The sequence below is a fragment of the Homalodisca vitripennis genome, unplaced genomic scaffold (assembly GCF_021130785.1).
Source record: "Homalodisca vitripennis isolate AUS2020 unplaced genomic scaffold, UT_GWSS_2.1 ScUCBcl_1713;HRSCAF=5678, whole genome shotgun sequence".
Taxonomy (NCBI): domain Eukaryota; kingdom Metazoa; phylum Arthropoda; class Insecta; order Hemiptera; family Cicadellidae; genus Homalodisca; species Homalodisca vitripennis.
Genome location: NW_025777835.1, coordinates 31,854 through 52,396, shown reverse-complemented (window position 1 = coordinate 52,396; position 20,543 = coordinate 31,854). Strand labels below are relative to the sequence as shown.

Sequence of the window (20,543 nt, the reverse complement as noted above, 5' to 3'; positions counted from 1 at the left end):
TAAAAATGTATTAATATTATCAAAACCTGATGATTTTTTATTTTTTAATTGTTTAACGATTTCTGAAACTTCATTTTCGTTAGTGGGAAGTATGAGAAAAGATGATAACATTTGCTGTAAAAGAAAATTATTATCTACATTAACGGATTGATTAGACTGAACTTCAGTGAAGTATTGATTTACTATGTCCGCTACAACTTGTGGATCTGATAAAATTTCCCCGCTATCCAGTTCTACTTTTTCAACTGATCCTCTAGAGTTGGTTCCACTTAAACTATTTACAATTTTCCATTGAAGTGATGTATCTCCATTAGCTTCATTAATTTTTTTACGATAATAACTATGTTTTGTTGTGCTAATTTCATTTTGTACATCTAAACAAAATTTTTTTATAGAAAGAACAAAAATTCGTATCATATGGCCTGGTTTTATAAATTCTATATAATTTTGTTTTCCTATTTAGCTTATTTAGTAATTTTGTGTTAATCCAGGGGCTAATTTTCTTTGCTTTCTCAAGTTTACTTTTTGTACCCCTACTTTTTTTACAACTATTAATAGTATCGCATAAAATATTTAAAAAAAATCATTAAAACATACATTAACATTTTCAGTTATAAAACAACTATCCCAGCTTATATCACTCAGTTTTAATACAACTTCATCATAATCAATAATACTAAAATCATGACTAACCACTATGCTATTTACATGTTGATTACTAGGAACTGTAATTGCTAAACCTAACATACAGTGGTCAGTGAGATCAATATAAAAAATGGCACTTTTAAAAATTGTTAAATCACGGTGTCTGACAAAAATATGGTCTATACACGTTTGTGAATTAGCAGTGATTCTAGTAGGACCATCAATAAGCTGTGCAAAGCCGTTACTACTTAACATACTTAAATAACTTTGAACACTTTGTGTATTTTCTAATGTATTTAAATTAATATCTCCAATTAAAACGGTACTGTTAGAAATTAATGTTAGTTTGTTTGTAAATTCTTCAATAAAATCATTCTCAGAAAAATTGTGTAGTCTATATATACATAAGAGGTTAAAAAATAAATTATCAAGTTTTATTTTTAAAAGTAAAGCATCAGCAGTCGTTAGATTAAAATTTAAATTTACCACACAAATATCATTGGACACGTAGCAAATTACACCTCCGGACCTATAATTATTATTACAACAATGGAAAGTATTATATTCAGGAATATTATACAAACCAACCTCATAACTGCCAATCCAAATTTCACTCAGAACAATAAAATCAATTTTATTTTTAATTTGGCTGAAAACCAATAAAAAATTATTGAAATTTTGCCTAATACTTATTATTTTTGCATAAATTAAATTTTGACTGAAACTATTTTGAATAGTAAAAAAAATTATTAAAAGAAATTTGTTGTTGCATTTAGAATAAAATTATTTTAACTGAATTGATTAATTTAATGATTCATGAAAAAAATGTATATGTACTCAATCATTGCACAACTAAAACTTACTGACCAAAAAGAACTTACTTAATTTATTTAAGTTTGTCCAAGTCTTCATACGTAACTATCTTCTTGACAGGGTCGCCTTCAGCTTTCCTCGCGAAAAACTTGCCATCTCGAGACCAGACAAACTTGTAGCCGATATCACGTCCCTTTTGCTTGAGCTTCGCTAGGAATTGCTTATTCTCTGGCGAGAGGTGGTCGTTGATGTAGACTCGCTGGATGGGGAAGTGCTGGTTGACATCTCGGGCCGTGAGACTCTTCTTCTGGCGGGCCTTGGTGATCCACTGCTCCTTCATCCCCTTGGTTGAGAACTGGACGATGAGTACCGGCTCCCGGTCAGTCCTGAAGGAGGGTATCCGGTGTGCTGCGCCGACGTCCGTCTCCTTCATCTCCACTCCCAGAGCTGCTCCCAAGTCTGCCACCAACTCGCTCACATTTTCATTCTTGGTTACCGGTAGACCACTAATCTCAATGTTTTTCACACGCGAGTATTGTTCCAAATTTCTCATTCTTTCTTGTAAGTCAATTACTTCCTTACTCAGCGTTTCATTCTTAGCTTTAAGCAAAATATTTCTGCAACTCGGTAAACTTGCTTCTTATCTCTTCCATCAATAAAGTCGAAGCATCAAGTTTATCAGACACATACTGCACCGACGTCGAGATCTCACTCATTTCGCTCTTAAACGGTCATTTCGGAAAAAACGTCCTTCTTAAACTCTTCCAAAACCTTGACGAGAAAGTCTTTTGTAAGAACGTCCGATGATGAAGTGGTAGATTTCACACTCCCCTGCGAAGAAAACTTGTTCCTACACCCTGAACATTTCCAGTCTTTCGTCGACCGTTTAATCTTTCCATCAGGGTCATTACTCACGCAGTTAAGGTGAAAACTCCTTTCACATCCTCCCGTGCACTTTATACTACCATCATTACACTCCTTTTCACAGACGCCACAGAGCACCATTTTAATAAAAACTAAAAAAATTCACTTTTAGACAAACCGAGACACGCACAACGCTTGAAACACGGTACGTGCAGGACAGTGACCTTTACTCTAGTGATATAAGCTAGCTTGCCGCATTCTTTTAGTCTTGCTCAATGCACACTATACAAATTGTATTATTTCTAAAAATATCCACTGAACGACAATGTTTTTCAGCAGGATGTGTTTATGCCCTGTGATTATATTAACCGATAAGATAATCATCTGCCCGTATCGAGGAGAACAGATATTATCTTCTACGAATGAAGAACAAGCGTACTCATCAATAAGCCCGATAACATTAATCTTACAATGAAAAACCATTTCGAGATAGCTCTAGAGCCTACACACCTGGAAATTCCACAGAACAGTTCGTCCTGTTTGATGCTGAACCCAAGTTTACCAAAACATCAGCCCTCTCATTTTTCCATAATTCCCTTACGGCTTCAAACCTGACAAAGAATAGCGTTGTTGATTCTGCCGATGAAGCAAAGGAAATGACAACAAAAACTTAGACAAGTTTTGAGATTAACACACAGAAAGCCAGTGCCTTCAAAGCTCCCTGCTATCAGTAAAAATATTAATTTGTATGGCCTTATACTGCAGACGATAATTCTCATAAGCATAACCAGTGATGACAATGATCTAAGTTTGCTCGGAAAACTGCAAAAAACCATCTCCCTACATGGCCGTACCCCATAATTCCATCACTCGTGTCACTTATTATCATTGAGTCACCGGTAAACTATTCAAGTACCGCGGGTGGAAGGGTCGATATTCCTTTGGGAAAAGCCACATTGAGAGAGATCACCATACTAAAAGGTTTATAAAAAGGAACATTTTAGGCCATTTTATAGACAATGTGAAAAACAACCCACTCCAGTAATCAGAAAAGAGGAACATTTTTTGACTTCTGTCTCCATGGTTAACATCTCCATAAGGTCCACAATGTCCCTCCTTTCGGATTTGAGTGAGAAACATTCTTTAAGATGACATTTAACGAATAAAATATTTATTTATCCATCAGTACTTTTATATTATATGTAATATAATATTATTTAATTTGTCGATGTACTGAAATGAACTTAATTGTATAGTTTAATAATAAAAATGAAATCTGAAGTAATACTAAACTTGCAATCAAAGTACCACTTGATTAAGAGAAAACCGTTGTTGTGTAATATTACTTCATTAGCGTTATATGAACAGGTATGACACCGTGAAAGGGTCGGATTGGCTGGGAGACCAAGACGCGATACATTACATGGCCCGTGAAGCGCCCCATGCTGTGATTGAACTGGAAAATTATGGTAAGCCTACAATTTTTTATACAATTTTTCTTGAAAATACATGGAAGTAAACATTTTTTGCACACCTCTCGTCCTGTTTTTTATCTGGAAATTAATTTGTAAGGAAACTCTTAGAAGTTCGCGTTACGATAAACTTGGAATCCAATAAGTCTTTTAGGAATTAGTTCTACTTGACTGCGTTGCGTCCTTTTTTATTTAAAATGTATACAACAATTTGAGTACTGTTTGATTAAGTCCTAAATGAGGGCTGTATATTTTAACAATTTTGAATATTAGGACTTTAGGGGTTAGTTTTGCTTTTTAACATGAATAAAAATATATTCTATTAATACTTATTTTGGAAGTTCTACTGGACCATAGAGTACAGAATGAAGAACATACAATAGATTGTCCATGATAAAAGTAGGTTCCTCAATTCGATTGTCACGCCTCACAGTGTGGTACCCTCCTCCCTAGTTCTCCGGAAACGGGCGGGTCTAATTTCCGTTATTAAATACAAGGCGCCAAATTCACATTCATCGATTTTATTTTTCCGCTAAAATCTTGACAATTCTTCTGACTATGGTTTATAGAGATTTCTGTAAAAATAAGTCAGTGGTTTTTGGTTGTATTTTTAATCATTGCCATATACAGTAGTATACTCGTAAATAGCGTTATTTGCATAAGAGTACATTAGTAAACATGTATGTAACTTGTAGTTTACAATACATTAAATAAAAATATGAATATCGTGACAATACGAGTAAATAAATTTAAAGGAATTTAATAATGAAAATTGTAAATATGATTAATTGTATTGGTAATCTCAACAGGTACGGTACTTTAATATTCAGAAATCACGTCAGCCAATCAAAAAAAAAAAAAAAAAAAAAAAAAAAAAAACGACTAGAACAACCTACACAAAAACAATCCGATGACGTGTTGCCATATCGCAGCTGACCATCAGCTGTTCCCTTATGTAAGCAGATCAGTAATTTTTCTCCTACACATAAAACTGGCAAATGGTAGGCGGGGTGTAGAAGGGGGGAGGGATTAACATGCACATCCACCATCGGACTATTTTGTAGCGTGCTGTTTCTAGCGCTCCTTTCGGTGTGATACCAAACTAGCGCCCATAGCAGAATAAGAAGAAATTAATTATGGTCCGGTCACTATATTTGGACCGATTTGCGTACAATTTGTTTTAAGTAATATGCGTTATGTAGGTATGTGGAATGTTGTTTCCAACTTGTGGGGCACTAATCATAAATAACAAATTTATCAAATCACTATGAAATTTATATAGAATTAAATTGAAATTTTTCTATAGAAGTTTTATGTGCACTACGCGTCTTCAAATTGCCCAGTAGCACAACATTCTATAACAGGCAGTCCACTTTCTATACACGTTTACACAATGTAATTCGGTAATCCTTCCTGTTTATTATGTTTTTTAATCAATACACTTATGTGAACAATACAATTTGATAATGATTTATTTTCCACTTATTATTAACATCTTCTTGTCTGAGTTTCATTTCAGTTATAATTGTATGATCTGCATGTATGCTTTACATATCCCCAAACAGTGGGTGTTTGTTGCGGCAAGTAAAAGAATTTTCAGATAACCTCACGTTTCATACTCCTTGAGCACTTCCATCGCATAGTATTAAGTAAAATCGAAATGTAAATGAATTATAGCTGATTCTAAGTTTATGTCAACTGGAAACATGACTAGTTAATTATTAAATGACGCTCTTCCCTGATATATTTTGTAATCAGCTGCTAGTTTACGTAGAGGGAGGATCGTTGTTTGAACATACAGTGCTCTCTGCTCTGAAAACATGATTCAATTGTAACTACGAGTGTGTTTGCTATCCACTAATGCTGATTTCGTCATTAAGACAAACTTATCAAAACATAATTAGAGTAATATTTCTGATCCGGCTCTTTCATTCTTAAAGTTTGGGTGAGAAGGTTTGTAAAATAATATAGTGTGGAACTCCTCCAACATTTGAAGTCATACTTAACGTTACAATACTAATTCATATTAAATAACGGATAACGAATAACATTTTTATTGTTTTTAAGATAACTGTCTGTGTAATAATCGCTTGTTAGAGTCTCTATAGCTTATACAGTAGGTTCCTCAGATAACAGACTCGTTGAGGTTTATTTAGAAAAAATGCGGTAAAACGGGTTATTGGTAACGTGCATTAGTTGTTTAAGCAATTATAATTATTTTTATATATAAATACTTATATTTATTTTCAGGTATGCCTTTCTCTCGCACTAAGGAGGGCAAGATCTACCAGAGAGCGTTTGGCGGCCAGAGTCTCAAGTTCGGCAAGGGTGGTCAGGCCCACCGCTGCTGTGCTGTAGCCGACCGTACGGGGCACTCCTTACTGCACACTCTGTACGGCCAGTCGCTTCGCTACGACTGCAACTACTTCATTGAATACTTCGCTCTCGATCTGCTGATGGAGAAAGGAGAGTGTCGAGGCATCATCGCGCTTTGTTTAGAGGACGGGAGTATTCATCGTTTTCGTGCCAAGAACACTGTAAGATTTTCAGAATATATCTTTCTTTCTGTAACAGTGAAGTTGGTTGAAAACTTTCAGGTATATGTTGTGAGACAAGTACTGAGCCATTAAAATTATAAATGGTGGAAAACTACAGTACAAATTATAGTTAATGTAAATTTCTGTTAGCCATCTTAAAGATGTGAAAATATAAAAGAGTAACGATTTGGTATATTTTATGTATGTACCCTATTTTAGACTTGGCACGAATGTTAATATTGCATTTGTCGCTTATACGTAATATGCTCTCTCATTGTGGATTCGTCTCAGATTTTCGGTACAATTAATTTAATAAAATATCATGTTTCTCTTTACAGGTTTAGGCTAAATACGTTGTAAGATATTAAATCTGTAACTCCGTGTATTTTTATATAACCATCAAACCTGACCCAGAGAGGACAAAACCCCTCTTGACATTTCTTTACCCAAAGACCGATTCCTACTCACTTCCTACAATACTTTTACTGCCTCTCGACACAGTAAAACATTTTCAAACACTAAAACGAGACACGGCCAACGCTATCATCACAGCCATAACTCACAAATCCCCTCTTGTTGTTGAAACGAATGCCTCAGGTTTCGCCTTCATCGCCACGCTCAGCCAAGACAACCGACGCGACGTGTACCTTTCTTTTCTCGTACTCTGCCCAAAAGTGAGAGAGTTCACTCCGCCGTCAAGAAAGAGGATACTGCCATAATGGAACCACTACGTAAGTGGACAGCGTTCCTGTTTAGAAAACACTTCAAGATCGAAACAGATCAACCGGGATTGTCATTCATTTTTAACAAGAAGCAATCCAGTAAGATATAAAATAATAAAATTTGTCATTGAGACTGAAGCTATCTCTCTACTACTTCAAAATTGTTTATCGTCCAGAATCCGAGGATTTCAAAGCAGACATGTTTCCTCGAGCGTGTGGAGCAACCAGTTCAAATAAGTGAAACCACCTCCACGAAACAGTGTGCCACCCAGAGAATACCAGAATGTATTACTGTATGTGTACATGAAACCTTCTGCACTTCCACAAGTCATAAGGATGACATCAGACATGTTTCCTCGAGCGTGTGGAGCAACCAGTTCAAATAAGTGAAACCACCTCCACGAAACAGTGTGCCACCAGAATGTATTACTGTATGTGTACATGAAACCTTCTGCACTTCCACAAGTCACAAGGATGACATCAGGTTGTCCGGACTGTGCTGAGGTTAAACCGCGGATTGTAAAACATCGATGTCGTCTTATTAAAGCGACAGCACTTATGGGGCGCCTTAATACCGCTTTCAAAGGTTACGTTCCTACAACTTTCGTAATCGTTACTTCCTCACTTTAGTCTACGAGTATATTTTCTCTTTTGCCTGTCGTTGCCCCGATCTTACTTCTGCTAGGGTGATAAAATGCATCACTGATTTATTTACCATCTCTGACCTCCCCTCTTTTATCCACTCAGATAGAGGATCCTCCTTATTTTCTCTTGAACAAATCTCCTTCCTCCATTCTGATGCATTTGCTACAACCATTACCTCACCATTCAACTCAACAGGGAAAGATCAAATACATAGGTACAATGAGATAATTTGGAAGACCATCACCCTTGAACTGAAATGTAAATCTAGAGTTATGTTTACGTCAAAGTGATTTGCCGAACTCCATGTAGACCATCCTTCATTGGATGTGAAGAGTCACTAACTACCTTATAAACTATTTCTCAGGTCCAGTATTCATTTAGTAAGTTGAACTTTCACAACTTGAGCCAAGAAAAAAGTATTTAATCATATAGAACAGGACCTACATTGTAAATGATTCAAACGTTAAACCAGTACAATTTTTAAAACAGTAAACCTTTTGAGGTCGGATTTGCAGCATTGTACTTTACTAATAAAGGCCTGCTAATAATTTGATGTAGCTACTACTCGACCTATTATGCTCTCATTTGCGCTTTCCTCATGACTCTTCGTTGGCCATTCCCCTGACATGACATGAAAAAATACGGTATTTACTTTAAAAAGTAAATGTATAGTTAGTTACAGTAAAGATGTACCAAGTTTGCTTTACCTGTAATCGTTCGGGAATTATCAAGTCCGTGTGGGACTTTTTTTAACATCCGATTTAATACATTAATGAATTCCAGAGCAATAACGCATTTAACAGCAGCTTCTAAACTCACTTGACTGGAACGTTTACTATTTAGGAACCCGCATAGTTAATAATATACGAGTTTATGTAAAGGTCCTAGCAACAGGAGGCTACGGTCGGACATACTTCTCGACAACCGCTGCGCACGTTTGCACCGGAGACGGCACCGCCATGGTCTCCAGAGCAGACCTATACGTCCAGGACCTTGAGTTTGTCCAGTTCCATCCGACAGGTAAGTCTGTAGCATGTGTCGTGAAACATCTCTTCTTCCTGTAGTTACTTGTAAAATATCTTAGTCCACATTAATTTAAAGATTGGCACTTCCATGAAGTTTCATTGGTTTACAATAAAACAAGTTTGTAAACAAATTTCCAATCATGACCAAACGTTTTTATAAATATAAGTAATGGAAAAGGTCTTCCACTTTTACTTCTATTACCCTTTTTCAATTTTTAATATCAGTTTTGATAGAACTATTCAGTATAGATGGTTTAGTAGAAAATAAAATTTGTGATAGAGAATGATGTTATAGAATTGGATTTCGAATTCATAATTGTTATTTCTGAATAAAACATAGTAACTGTGTATAACAGTTGTTGCTTGAGTGTTAAGGTGATTTAAATCCTAAAAATGTATCATACAGTTTAAAAGGTAAAAAATGAATTTTAATCAATATATATATATATATATATATATATATATATATATATATATATATATATATATATATATACTTATGCTTACGTTGTCATAACTAACATCAAAGTCTTCCGGCTCGCACAGTGTCGAAACATTGCTTACATATGATTGTATCTTCATAAATATTTCGGCCTCCCTGTGGAGAGCTATCTTCAGTCAGCAGATGTTATATCGAAATCAATATTCATGGATGACTGAAGATGGGCTCTTCACACAGAGGCCGAAATATTTCAAGAAGATACAATCATATGTAAGAAATGCTTTGACGTGAAACGAACCGGAAGGCTTAAGTGAATAAATGATGTATGATGTTTTATAACTGGCTTTTTTCAAAATTATAGTGCAAGTAATATATTTGTAATTTATATAAGTTTGTAAGAATGCATTTTCTACAAACATCTTTACTCTTACATTAGGAATTTACGGAGCCGGCTGCCTGATAACAGAGGGCTGCCGGGGCGAAGGAGGTTATCTCATTAACTCTCAGGGTGTGAGAGGTTTATGGAGCGGTACGCCCCAGTAGCCAAAGACTTGGCTTCACGTGATGTCGTATCCAGGTCCATGACTATTGAGATCAGGGAAGGCAGGTAATTGGTATACATGTGCATAAATTCCAAATGTGACTTCAGCGTTCAATATTTTTGAACTGATTGTCAAATTAATATAGACTTATTCACTTTCTTGAAAAATGTTACTTGAAACCTAAGAGTAACAAACCTATCCTGATATGTAGGACCCAACCTTGGTAACACAAATAATAGCAACTATTTTCAGACTTCTAAATATTTATATCTTTTTAGTTTACCAGCATTATGAGCATAATTAAATGTGGTGAAGTATGAAAATTTGAAGGAAGTGAAAATACAGTAACGGCAGAGTTGATACTTACAATAATACTGAACTTCTTCTATCTACTTTACTCTCACAAATAAGACTACTTGATCCAGATCCTGTAGCTTTTATGATGTTCTCGTTTCATCTACGAGTCCAAGTGACTGCTTTTGATGATCTCAGTTGTAATTTATGCAGCTGAGAAGTGAGACATGATCTTACCAAGATTTTCTTCCAGGTGAGTTTACTTCGGCTAGTTTAGACATTCCAGTTGAACCTACACTGGGTACAGCAAAAACCGATGTTACTTACATCTGGGCAATTTAATAGATGTACAGGAGAGACACATTACTGACAATAAATATCCAGATAGTGGAGTAAAGGAATAACTTAATCGATAGGTATACAGGTTAATGTAGAGGATGGTTGTTTGAGTGGGCTCTCTTAATGTTAAAGGTATTTGCAAGTCTAAAAGTAAGAGAGTACCATTCTTTGCCCGCTTTTACTGTTGACAGAGTGTGAAACAGAGAAAGTCTCACCTTTTTCTAAAGTGGCATAACTGAAGTAGTGCCATACATGCGACCCCGATTTCTTACCCGTAGCCATCCTAAACACCCTATCACTCTTATGTCACGCAGTGAGAAGTTTCCTCAGTTTTTCGTCCTAACTGAACAAAGAGCCACTTAAGATCACAAGTGATATCGGTTCCTGAACATTTTCCGCTCTGAGTTCATTAACATACCAATTAACCGTGGTTGTATTCTTGAAACACGGAGAGCCTTATACTAATTTTCATAAATGTATAAGCTTGAATTTATAATATTAAAATGTTCAATTGGGTAACTACGTGACTGCCTTGTGAACAATAATCTTTCTTTGAGAAACGCCATAGTCACAGGATGACTAAAGTGACGTAAATTGAAATCTGACATTAATCTATTTTCAAACTAGAGGCTGCGGACCAGAGAAGGACCATCTGTACCTACAGCTACATCACCTACCACAGGAGCAGTTGGCTTCTCGTCTACCCGGAATTTCCGAGACTGCCATGATATTTGCCGGAGTGGATGTCACCCGGGACCCCATTCCAGTGCTGCCAACTGTACATTACAACATGGGTGGCGTGCCCACCAATTACATTGGACAGGTATCGTCCACTTATATTTTAACGTTGTAAAATTTAGGAAGATACGATCGTATACTACCCGTAGGTACTAGGCTATAGTTGCGTTTAACAAATATTATATCAATATTTTACTGTCGGTGTCAACTTTATATCCTTGAACGCCTTTTATTGGCTTATTTTTATTATTCGGATTTCTGAGAGTGGGAAGAATTGTTACTAATGTATTGTAATTTATCTTAAATTAAAACAGTGTAATAACAAACGTTCCATACAATCCTCATAAGTTCTAATGATATACCTGTATTTCGTGTTGTTTAGAATTTGGAAAACCTTATTCATTAACCGAAAGTGATAATTGATCTTAATAATAAAGCTTCCACCTAGCACTACGTATCTTTTCACTACAGTCTGATTCGTTAACCGATATAACCACTATTTATTGTATCTACTACCGGATGCAATAGTGCATAAGAATAACAATCCTTGACAAATCGATCTCGGACAAGCTGGGTAGAATACAGTTTTGTTACTCTACTTTAATGGTGGTTTCATGAATGTTAGTTCTTAGTCTATCCAGAACCTGCAAGAAAATAAAACAAGGGTGTACGGCCGGAGAGCTTCCACCTGGTAACCACTTTCTTTATTTCAAATTTCCCCGGACATACAATAGACATCTTGAACAGTTTTTATCTCCTAATGTTTCGTAGACAATCTCAGTCAAAACCTGTATACCATTCGTGATTTGTACTCTTTATAGAATTATGTGGTTAGTCTATCCGATCTTAATGCTAGCCTCTGCAGGGTGCTGTTATATTTGCATTCAGGAAGATTTTCCCCCTATATTGGGTGGGGTACAAACACAACACTTTTAGGATTCCTGTTCATCTGCAGGGTCTCTGGTAATGATGGTCTTCATCTTCAAGATTATTAATACCCGGAGTCTAAAGTGCAGGACATTTTTCGGATCATTTGAATCTCTTTACCCACATCCTTCGGCTTGACAATCGTCTGGATCTATTTTAAGATGTACACTACACAGAGCATCGCCTTAGGACGCACCTTTAGTGTGTCTTTTGTATCCTTGTCAGCAAAATTGTTTTAGGCAATCGTGGAAGAAGATTGCTGTCTTTCCTCCTGGCCTTTGCTTGCATTACATGCGGGTTCTTTCAGTGTTCAGTTAAACGAGTATTTCTTCACTGAGGATTTTGGGAAGATGCCTAAATAGCTTGAGGGGGGAGGTGGAGGTTTTCCACCACACATTCTGAATATTTGCTGGAATATTTTTATTACTTGGGCTGATTTATGTAAGTCAACATCTATGGTCGAAAATCTTAAACAAAGTTGAAACACCCAAGATGTACGAGTGTAAGATATACAAGATTTAAGAATTATAAAACCAAAATTCTGGGAAAATCTTGACAAGAAATTATAACAAACAGATCATACTACTTGGAACTGATAACCTTATTTTCACTGTGACAGCAACCATATTGTATATACAGTGTTTTGTCCATAAGGTCTGTGATATTGAACATATAATAGATTTTTAGCAATCAGTGTTTATAATTTCTAAATAGTGTCAGGTATAAAATAAATGTTTTAATCCATACGATTTTTAAGGAAATTGATTATTTTAAATGCGATAGGTTAATACGCGACAGTTTTCGATGTCGTATAGCATAAAGCATTTGTATCGATCGTTACAGTTATTGAAGTCAATCTGTACTGAATGGACAATACACATGGGGTTGGATACTGCTGAGGTCGTAGTAATGAATACTTGAAATTCGAAGTTTACGTTTATGTTTAATATTGGCAAATAAACATTAAAGCACCACTTCTAGTTGGTAAAATAAAATAAAGTTTTGACATGTTTGCTGCCAAATAGAGTATGAATGAACTAAAATATGATACTTTGGGATGGGCCTAAATATTCCGATGTTCTATGGATTGTACCTTCGAAATTAATAATTATTAAAACTTTAAAAATAACTTCCCTTTACGATGAACTTGTCTCACAAACGCGGGCGTCAGCATTCTTGGCTCGACAATGCAGCTGTATTCGGAAAAGGGGGAGATTAGTAGACTGGAAGTAATTGGGCTTGGACTCAACAAGTAAGCTCGAAGAGCGACCTGCAACTCGCCTAAAACAAAATCGCGACGGTTTTAGCCATTTATCGAGACAACTTATAATCACGACAACGTGGTCTCGTCAGAAGGACATCGCCACAAATATTATCCAGGTTTATCTGGCAAATAAAACACATTCAAGGTAAGTTACTTTACAAGTTATAATTTTACTTTACTTTTAGATGTCTCGCATGAAAGGGCGAACTTATAATACGAAAATATAAATTTTTACTTATGGAACAAGGCGCGCGAGATGTTACTCGGCAGCAGGATCGGCAGCTACAAAGTTTCCGAGAGAAAACATTAAGATGCGTGCCAATTCGGTTATCAATCCGCCAAGAATTTAGTTCCAAGAACATCGGATGTAACTTATACTAACCAGTAACAAATAACTGGGTTGCGAAAATATGTACTATATGAAGTACAACTAAATAACGGTACATATCTATTTTTGGCCCCGTGAACCCTACGTTAGAACATTTATTCTATTGGTTTTGAACAGGTTTTAACTGTGAAGAACGGACAAGATGTGGTGGTGCCCGGACTGTACTCGTGCGGAGAGGCCAGCTGTTGTTCTGTACACGGGGCAAACAGGCTCGGAGCCAACTCCCTCCTCGACATCGTCATCTTTGGCAGAGCGTGCGCCAAGAAAATCGCTCAAGAGAACAAGCCAGGAGAGAAAGTAGACATAAGTCCAGTAAGTAAATGCGTGGAGTATTACTCGTTGCTTAGATCACGTTCTCCAACTGTTCCTTACCTCTTTTCGTAGGCTATTATAGAGGAGCGTATACATGAGTTAGATTATATATACCTTCCAGTAGTATTGAAATCAGAGATGGCCATAACGGTTTACATTGTATTTCTGATGTAATTTTGTATAAAAAGTTCTTTTTGCTGTTTATAAACCGAAAAGTGATGATTTATAAGGTATTAATAAGGATTTATAGAGAGGCAGGATGGCATGATACGGAAACACATTTCTGAATAAGAAAAAAAAACAGAATTAATTTATGATTATTAAATTTATGTTAACTAATAAATGTGCTGTAAAATAAGAAGTACATCTCACAACACGTTTATCTATCCCATTTAATTTATTAAGTAGTGTTGAAAATCTGTGTGTTGTCACAAAATGATAAAACAAAATAATTTAACGTGATTATAATTATTTATCGCAATAAAATTGGTTCTATGGCTAGCAGATTAAATTGTTTAAAAGTTTCATTTTATAATATTTAAAATACTAGATAAAACTATATTTTACTCTTTTATAGTATAAGATAACTTATTTATCTTTGATATCGCACAAAGATTTAGTTTCTTTGTTTTACGTTTCAGCCACGAGTTTTAATTGGTTAATTGATAAATCCATGTTTCTATCGCCTTTCCTTGGATTTAACGTTTTATCTCATCGTATTGTGAATTTAGTAGTAGTTTACAAATTAAAATAATAAATATACGGAGAATCTCATAAAGGGTGGCCCAATATTGTAGGAATTGGTGTAGGGAATCAAAATTTAAAAAAAATCAAATGGAACACATGTTAGAAAATGCTTTGTTTCCATACGCGCTTTGTATGTATTTGGGTTGCATTATTAAGGGAAGAACATAGACATTATAAATACTCATATTATAAATGTTTATTTTAAGAATGCAGGAGAGGCATCACTAGCCAACTTGGACTGGTTGAGGTTCGCGAATGGACCAACATTGACAGCTCAACTACGCCTCGACATGCAGAAGACAATGCAGACACATGCCGCTGTGTTCCGGGAGGCTGCTACACTGCAGGAAGGCTGCCGGAAGATGGACGCTCTGTACAAATCGCTCTCTGACCTTAAGGTGGGTGGTTGTTCACATTTATTTTTATAACGAAAAAATTTGATAAAAAAATCGTTTGAACGGAATGATTTCTAACACGTACTTGTACAAGGTCATTTCCTTCCTCTCTACTCAAGAGTTTCCCATATTTGAATGTGTTATATTTCTGTAACTACAGCTTTGAATACAACAAGCTGTAATTACATCTCTATTCAATTCAATTAGTTTTTCTATGTGATAAGGCGGAATGAGCACAAATGGCGTAGCATTTGCACAGTTAATTTTTGAAATTGGGCAACCATAGATTCTTAAGAATCAGTTCTGCTATAAATGATTAGAGGACTGTTTATCTACGGTATATTTGTCACTGGTTTTGGATATTATTTTGATGAGGATAACTCACCTACATTACGTCGAGTCATATCTCCTTACACTACAATAAAAGCCGATCTACGGAGATGTAGAATACATTTATGAATAACATTTTATTGGGTATTCGGATTTAATTAGTTAATCCTAGTTAAGATAATTTTAAGCAACCAAGAAAAAAGTTAGAACTAAATAAGAATAGATTTTGCATAGAATAGATTTAATTAAAATAGATTTTGCGATTTTACCGAGGGAAGCTCAGTAAGACAGAATCATTTGCATTGCGCTTGCCATATCTCAGTATTGTGATAATTAACATGAATAATTTCTTATTAAAAATGGGTCATTTAGAAAATATTGCGTTTATACAATTACAACTGTAGATAATTGAATTCAATTAGATGGCCCTTTCTTGATGATTCTAACAACAATTACATAAAGTTAAACTTATAAAGAAATTCGCGCTCTAAAATGATAAAATTCAATAGCAAAGATTGTAGACAACAAAAGAAGATTGTCAGAACTATTAGCAATCTGAAATACTTGGTAATTTTCTTACACTTTGCACAGCTACTCTTTCCTATCACTTCTTTCACAGACAAATTTGATTTAAGAGGCACGCAACGAAACTCCCTTATGCGTATCAAATAACTCATAAAATACCACAGTGTAACCAACTTGATATAAAGGTCACTATCTCGTGTACAATATCATGTTGCTTGAATGGTTCTCAAGTTATGTAGATTTTCCCAGGGGGGTTCTCTTCTCGCTGGTTTATACCTTTCAGTTGAACCTACAATGGGTATAACCAAAATCGACGTGTGAATTAAATCTGGACAACCTTATGGATGTCCAGGAGCGGCACATCACTAACCGCAAATGTCGAAATATTGGAATGCAAGGGTAGATCGATACGTCTAGTCTACTGCGGAAGATGACTGTTGGAGGTGATAGGGCACCTTAAGTGTTAAAGGCAGTTGTTAGCCTAAAATAAGGGCGTGCTGCCCCCTGCCCGCTGTGACTGGAGGCTGATATAGAGCGGGTCCCCCTTCAAAAGAGACATGACTGAGATTAATGCCCAAAATCTTTCCTTATGGATTTCGACAGGAAGCAGTCCCTACCCACAACTTTACACATCCAGAATACTCAGTCACTTCAGAAACATCTCAAAGGTACTTTTAGGGCTAAGTGCAATATCTAATCTTCCCGCCCCAAAACAACAAAAACAATTATGTGGATACTTTGCATATACACTATCTTCTTTTGTCATATACAGTCCATCCGGTTTGTGAATGGCTATAGAAAAACAGTCCTCAACCTTCATTTGCAATTATGAGCCCAAGTCCGATTATTGGGACTTTCTAAATGGGCCATTCCTTTAACGACCTAGGATGATGAATTGTACAAGCTTTGTAAATTGCCAAGGGCCAGAGGTGTTGAACAAGAGAGAGTGGATAGTTATCGTTGCCCTCAATAGCATGGAGGCCCACGCATTTGGCAGCGGTTAATTTCTAACCCTACTTGATTAATGTAACGTACTTTGGACCACCATACCAAAGGGTTAAAATATTGATTGAGGCAATTATATCCAAATATTTCTTATTACGCGATTAGCCCACAAATTGTGTGGCACAGAGTTATGTTTGAAAATGCAATAGTAAATTAAAGCATACATCAGTAGAACTGAAAATGTCTTAATGTTCAACGTTTAATCTGTTTTAGTCTTGGATAAACAAATCATTAGAGATAGATTTGGATTAAAAACATTTTTTTCAAAGACGTTTAAATTAAGGTACACCATGATGTACTGTTATATTTAGATTTTTTAAGAACCATTTAAAAATTTCAAAATGTTAACTTTTTTGGAGATGGTCAAATTTTAGTAAATATAATTATACGTTCATGTAATCGGCCATTTAAAAAAGTATTTACTGAAGATTTTGTCAACGTATTTATTGCAACATTTGCTAGTTTCACAATATTATTTTTAAACTTGTAGAACATACATGGTTTTATGGTAAACCATAATGTTGTATTTCGGTCCGTCACAATACGAAATGGTGAAATGTTTTTGGAAACGAAACCACAAAAATGTTTTTGCCAGTTAGAGTTTTAAAGACGTGCTATATGTCACAGGTTTACGTTTAAAATGTTCAAGATCTAAACCCGGGATCTCAAGTTTTGGCACACTTTACTCCTTAAATTTGATGGAAATAATTAAAAGATTTAATTATTTTATATTATTTAGATGGTTGAAATTTGTTTCTTTGCTGTAGCCTAATGATTCTCCTAATATATGTTTATAACACCTTAGGTGACTCACCCTGTATAATGGTAGTATGTTATACAAACATATACTAGAAGTAAATTCGATTTAAGTATGTTTTTTTTATTCATTTATTGAACATTAATTGGGTTTTAGTTACAAGACCGTAGCATGGTGTGGAACACTGACCTGGTGGAGTCGCTGGAGCTACAGAATCTTATGATCAACGCCCAACAGACAATCTATAGTGCAGAGAATCGCAAGGAGTCGAGAGGGGCTCATGCTAGAGAAGATTTCAAGGTATGTAATCTCTGTAAGATGCCTACTTCTGAAATATTCATAATCTCAATATCCACAAACGATAACGGTGTCGTTATCCACGATGTCACGAGGTGTTGTGGGTGCCACAGGGGACCCTGATCCTCAATCCGCCTTCTTGTTTTTTTATTTTAGTTCTGAAAATTTATAAACTTGGTGTAGCTTATGAATTAGACACCTTTCTGTGAAGTGTACTCATAGAGTACCTATAGCAAAGTATCTAAGCAAATGCTAAAGGGTAGGGAGTTGAGAAATGAATAATATATGGAACGAATAATATTTCTATTTTCCAGACGATATTAGGATACGTAGTCTGTTCTTACACGTAACCTGAAATCAACTGTGCAGAGGTACCCATGTTTAAAGAGAATTTATGTAGGATCTGCGCTTGGGGCTCCAAAACATTATGACCAACTTCTTACAGATTACAGATCACCTCAAAGAGACGACGGTTAATCATACCATATAAAATTCCAAGCAGATTTTCTAAAATATACGTATTCTAGAATATATAGTCATTGTATATTCAAAACTGCAACCTAGTATGAAAACATTAAATTAAAAAAACAAATGGTTTAGTTCTTTAGATTCAACATGTAGAATTGTTTGTAATTTATTCATAATTTAAGTCAGTCAATACCATTGATCATTATAAAACAACTTCCTATAGCTTACCTGGAAGTGCCATACGTTGTGTCCGAGTTGATGATGTTGTTACATGCAGTACATTTACTTACTTAGTATTGGGATTTTAGTATTTTTGACATAAATTATCTGCTTTTGTTAAGAATCTTGTTTGTAATATATTTTTTCAATTCATTAGTAGTATTATTGGTTATTATTACTTTATGCAATGTATGTTCAGACCAGGAATGATGAATATGATTACTCCAAGCCAGTTGCAGGGCAGACGATCAAACCTATGGACCAGCACTGGCGAAAACACACACTATCCAAGATTGATATCAAAACTGGAAAGGTAATATATGAAAATGGACTAACTTCTCCATAAAAACGTATAATATTAAAATATGCAATTAATGTTTATTCAGGTAAAATATTTTCTGATGTAAGATTCTATTGTGGATAGTTGTAGTTATATTCACAATTCCAAAACCTAAAATAGTCTTATGTAATTCACAATAAAAAGGTAAAGCATGGTTATTTTGTTAACACGCATTCATTCTGTTATTGTTTATCTCAACTTTTTTACTTTTTATACAAGCTATTGTAACAAGAACAAGTCTTAATTATTTTTCTTCACATCGGTTTTCAATACATTTTGCCACATTTTGAAACTATAATTGACAGTTTTTTTTTACTTCATCAATAAGTTACAACCTAATGAGACATAAAAACGTGCAATTGACCGTTCCTTATTTATGATATTTTATTAAAAATACGGACAGACAGACAGAAAAACGTTACACGAAGCGACTAGACCGAGGAACTAAGTGACATAGTGATAGGGGAACTTTTTGTTTGTTTACACATATTAAAGGTATCCTTAAGTATTTCCCTACATTTTTGAACACCCTTTATACACATACAAGAAAAATGTGTATTTTTACATAATATAAGTATTGTTACTGAAGTTCTTTGCAAGACTAAAATCATGGTCAAGTTTTTTATTGAGTAAAATCCTATTGATAGGGGTTGGAGTGGTGAATTACAACTTTCAGACCTCAACCTGCGATAAAGTTATTTTTGAAGTTTACGTCGCACATCTGTAGAGAGAGCTTGGCGCTCTGTCTGTGCATTAATGCTATGATTTTACGTTTCAGGTATCCTTTGAATACAGGGCAGTAATTGATAAAACGTTGAACGAGCAAGAATGTCCATCAGTTCCACCAGTCCTTCGAAGCTACTGATAGCAATCGATGAATCGAATTTGTTACTACTGTATTGTTACTTGTTACGGTTAGTTCTCGTGAGAGAACAATATTTGAATACAGGTTCCTTGGTTCTCTGGACTTCTGGTTGTAAGGTGCTTTTGTATTACTTCGATATAGAATTAGTTTGTGTTAATTAATCGTATATTAAATTTATTTATATACAAGAATAAAGATGGTAAAGTAAAATTCAGTTATTTTGTAGACTCCCATATTTATTCGGAAAAGTTTAATTATTATAAGAAGCGTGACTGTTTTGTCTTGAGCTGTGACAATCTGATTGTACACCAAACATATTTAATTCATAAATTGAAATTAGTAAATTGATCATGATGATCAAAATGTATATATCAATCATATGGAAACAAAGTAAATGAATATATGAGAGCAACATATTTTGAAATTTCTAAAGAAGAATGTTAACAGTGTTAAAACACTTTCAAGAAAATAATTATGGAATGAGTTATGTTTTAGCACCTTTATATCTTGGTACATTTTATTATTATTTTGTACACATATAGCACCACAAAACGCTACAAAACATTGGATATCAAAATAAATAAAAGAATAAAGTGTAAAATCATAGAGCTAACAAAATACAATTG

The 20,543-nt window shown here is 35.0% G+C and overlaps 1 pseudogene; it reads left to right on the top strand.

Annotated features, from left to right (window-relative positions):
* Positions 1–20,107, top strand: part of LOC124371600 — a 52,459-nt pseudogene extending 32,352 nt beyond the window's left edge.
* Positions 20,108–20,543: the final 436 nt, after the last annotated feature.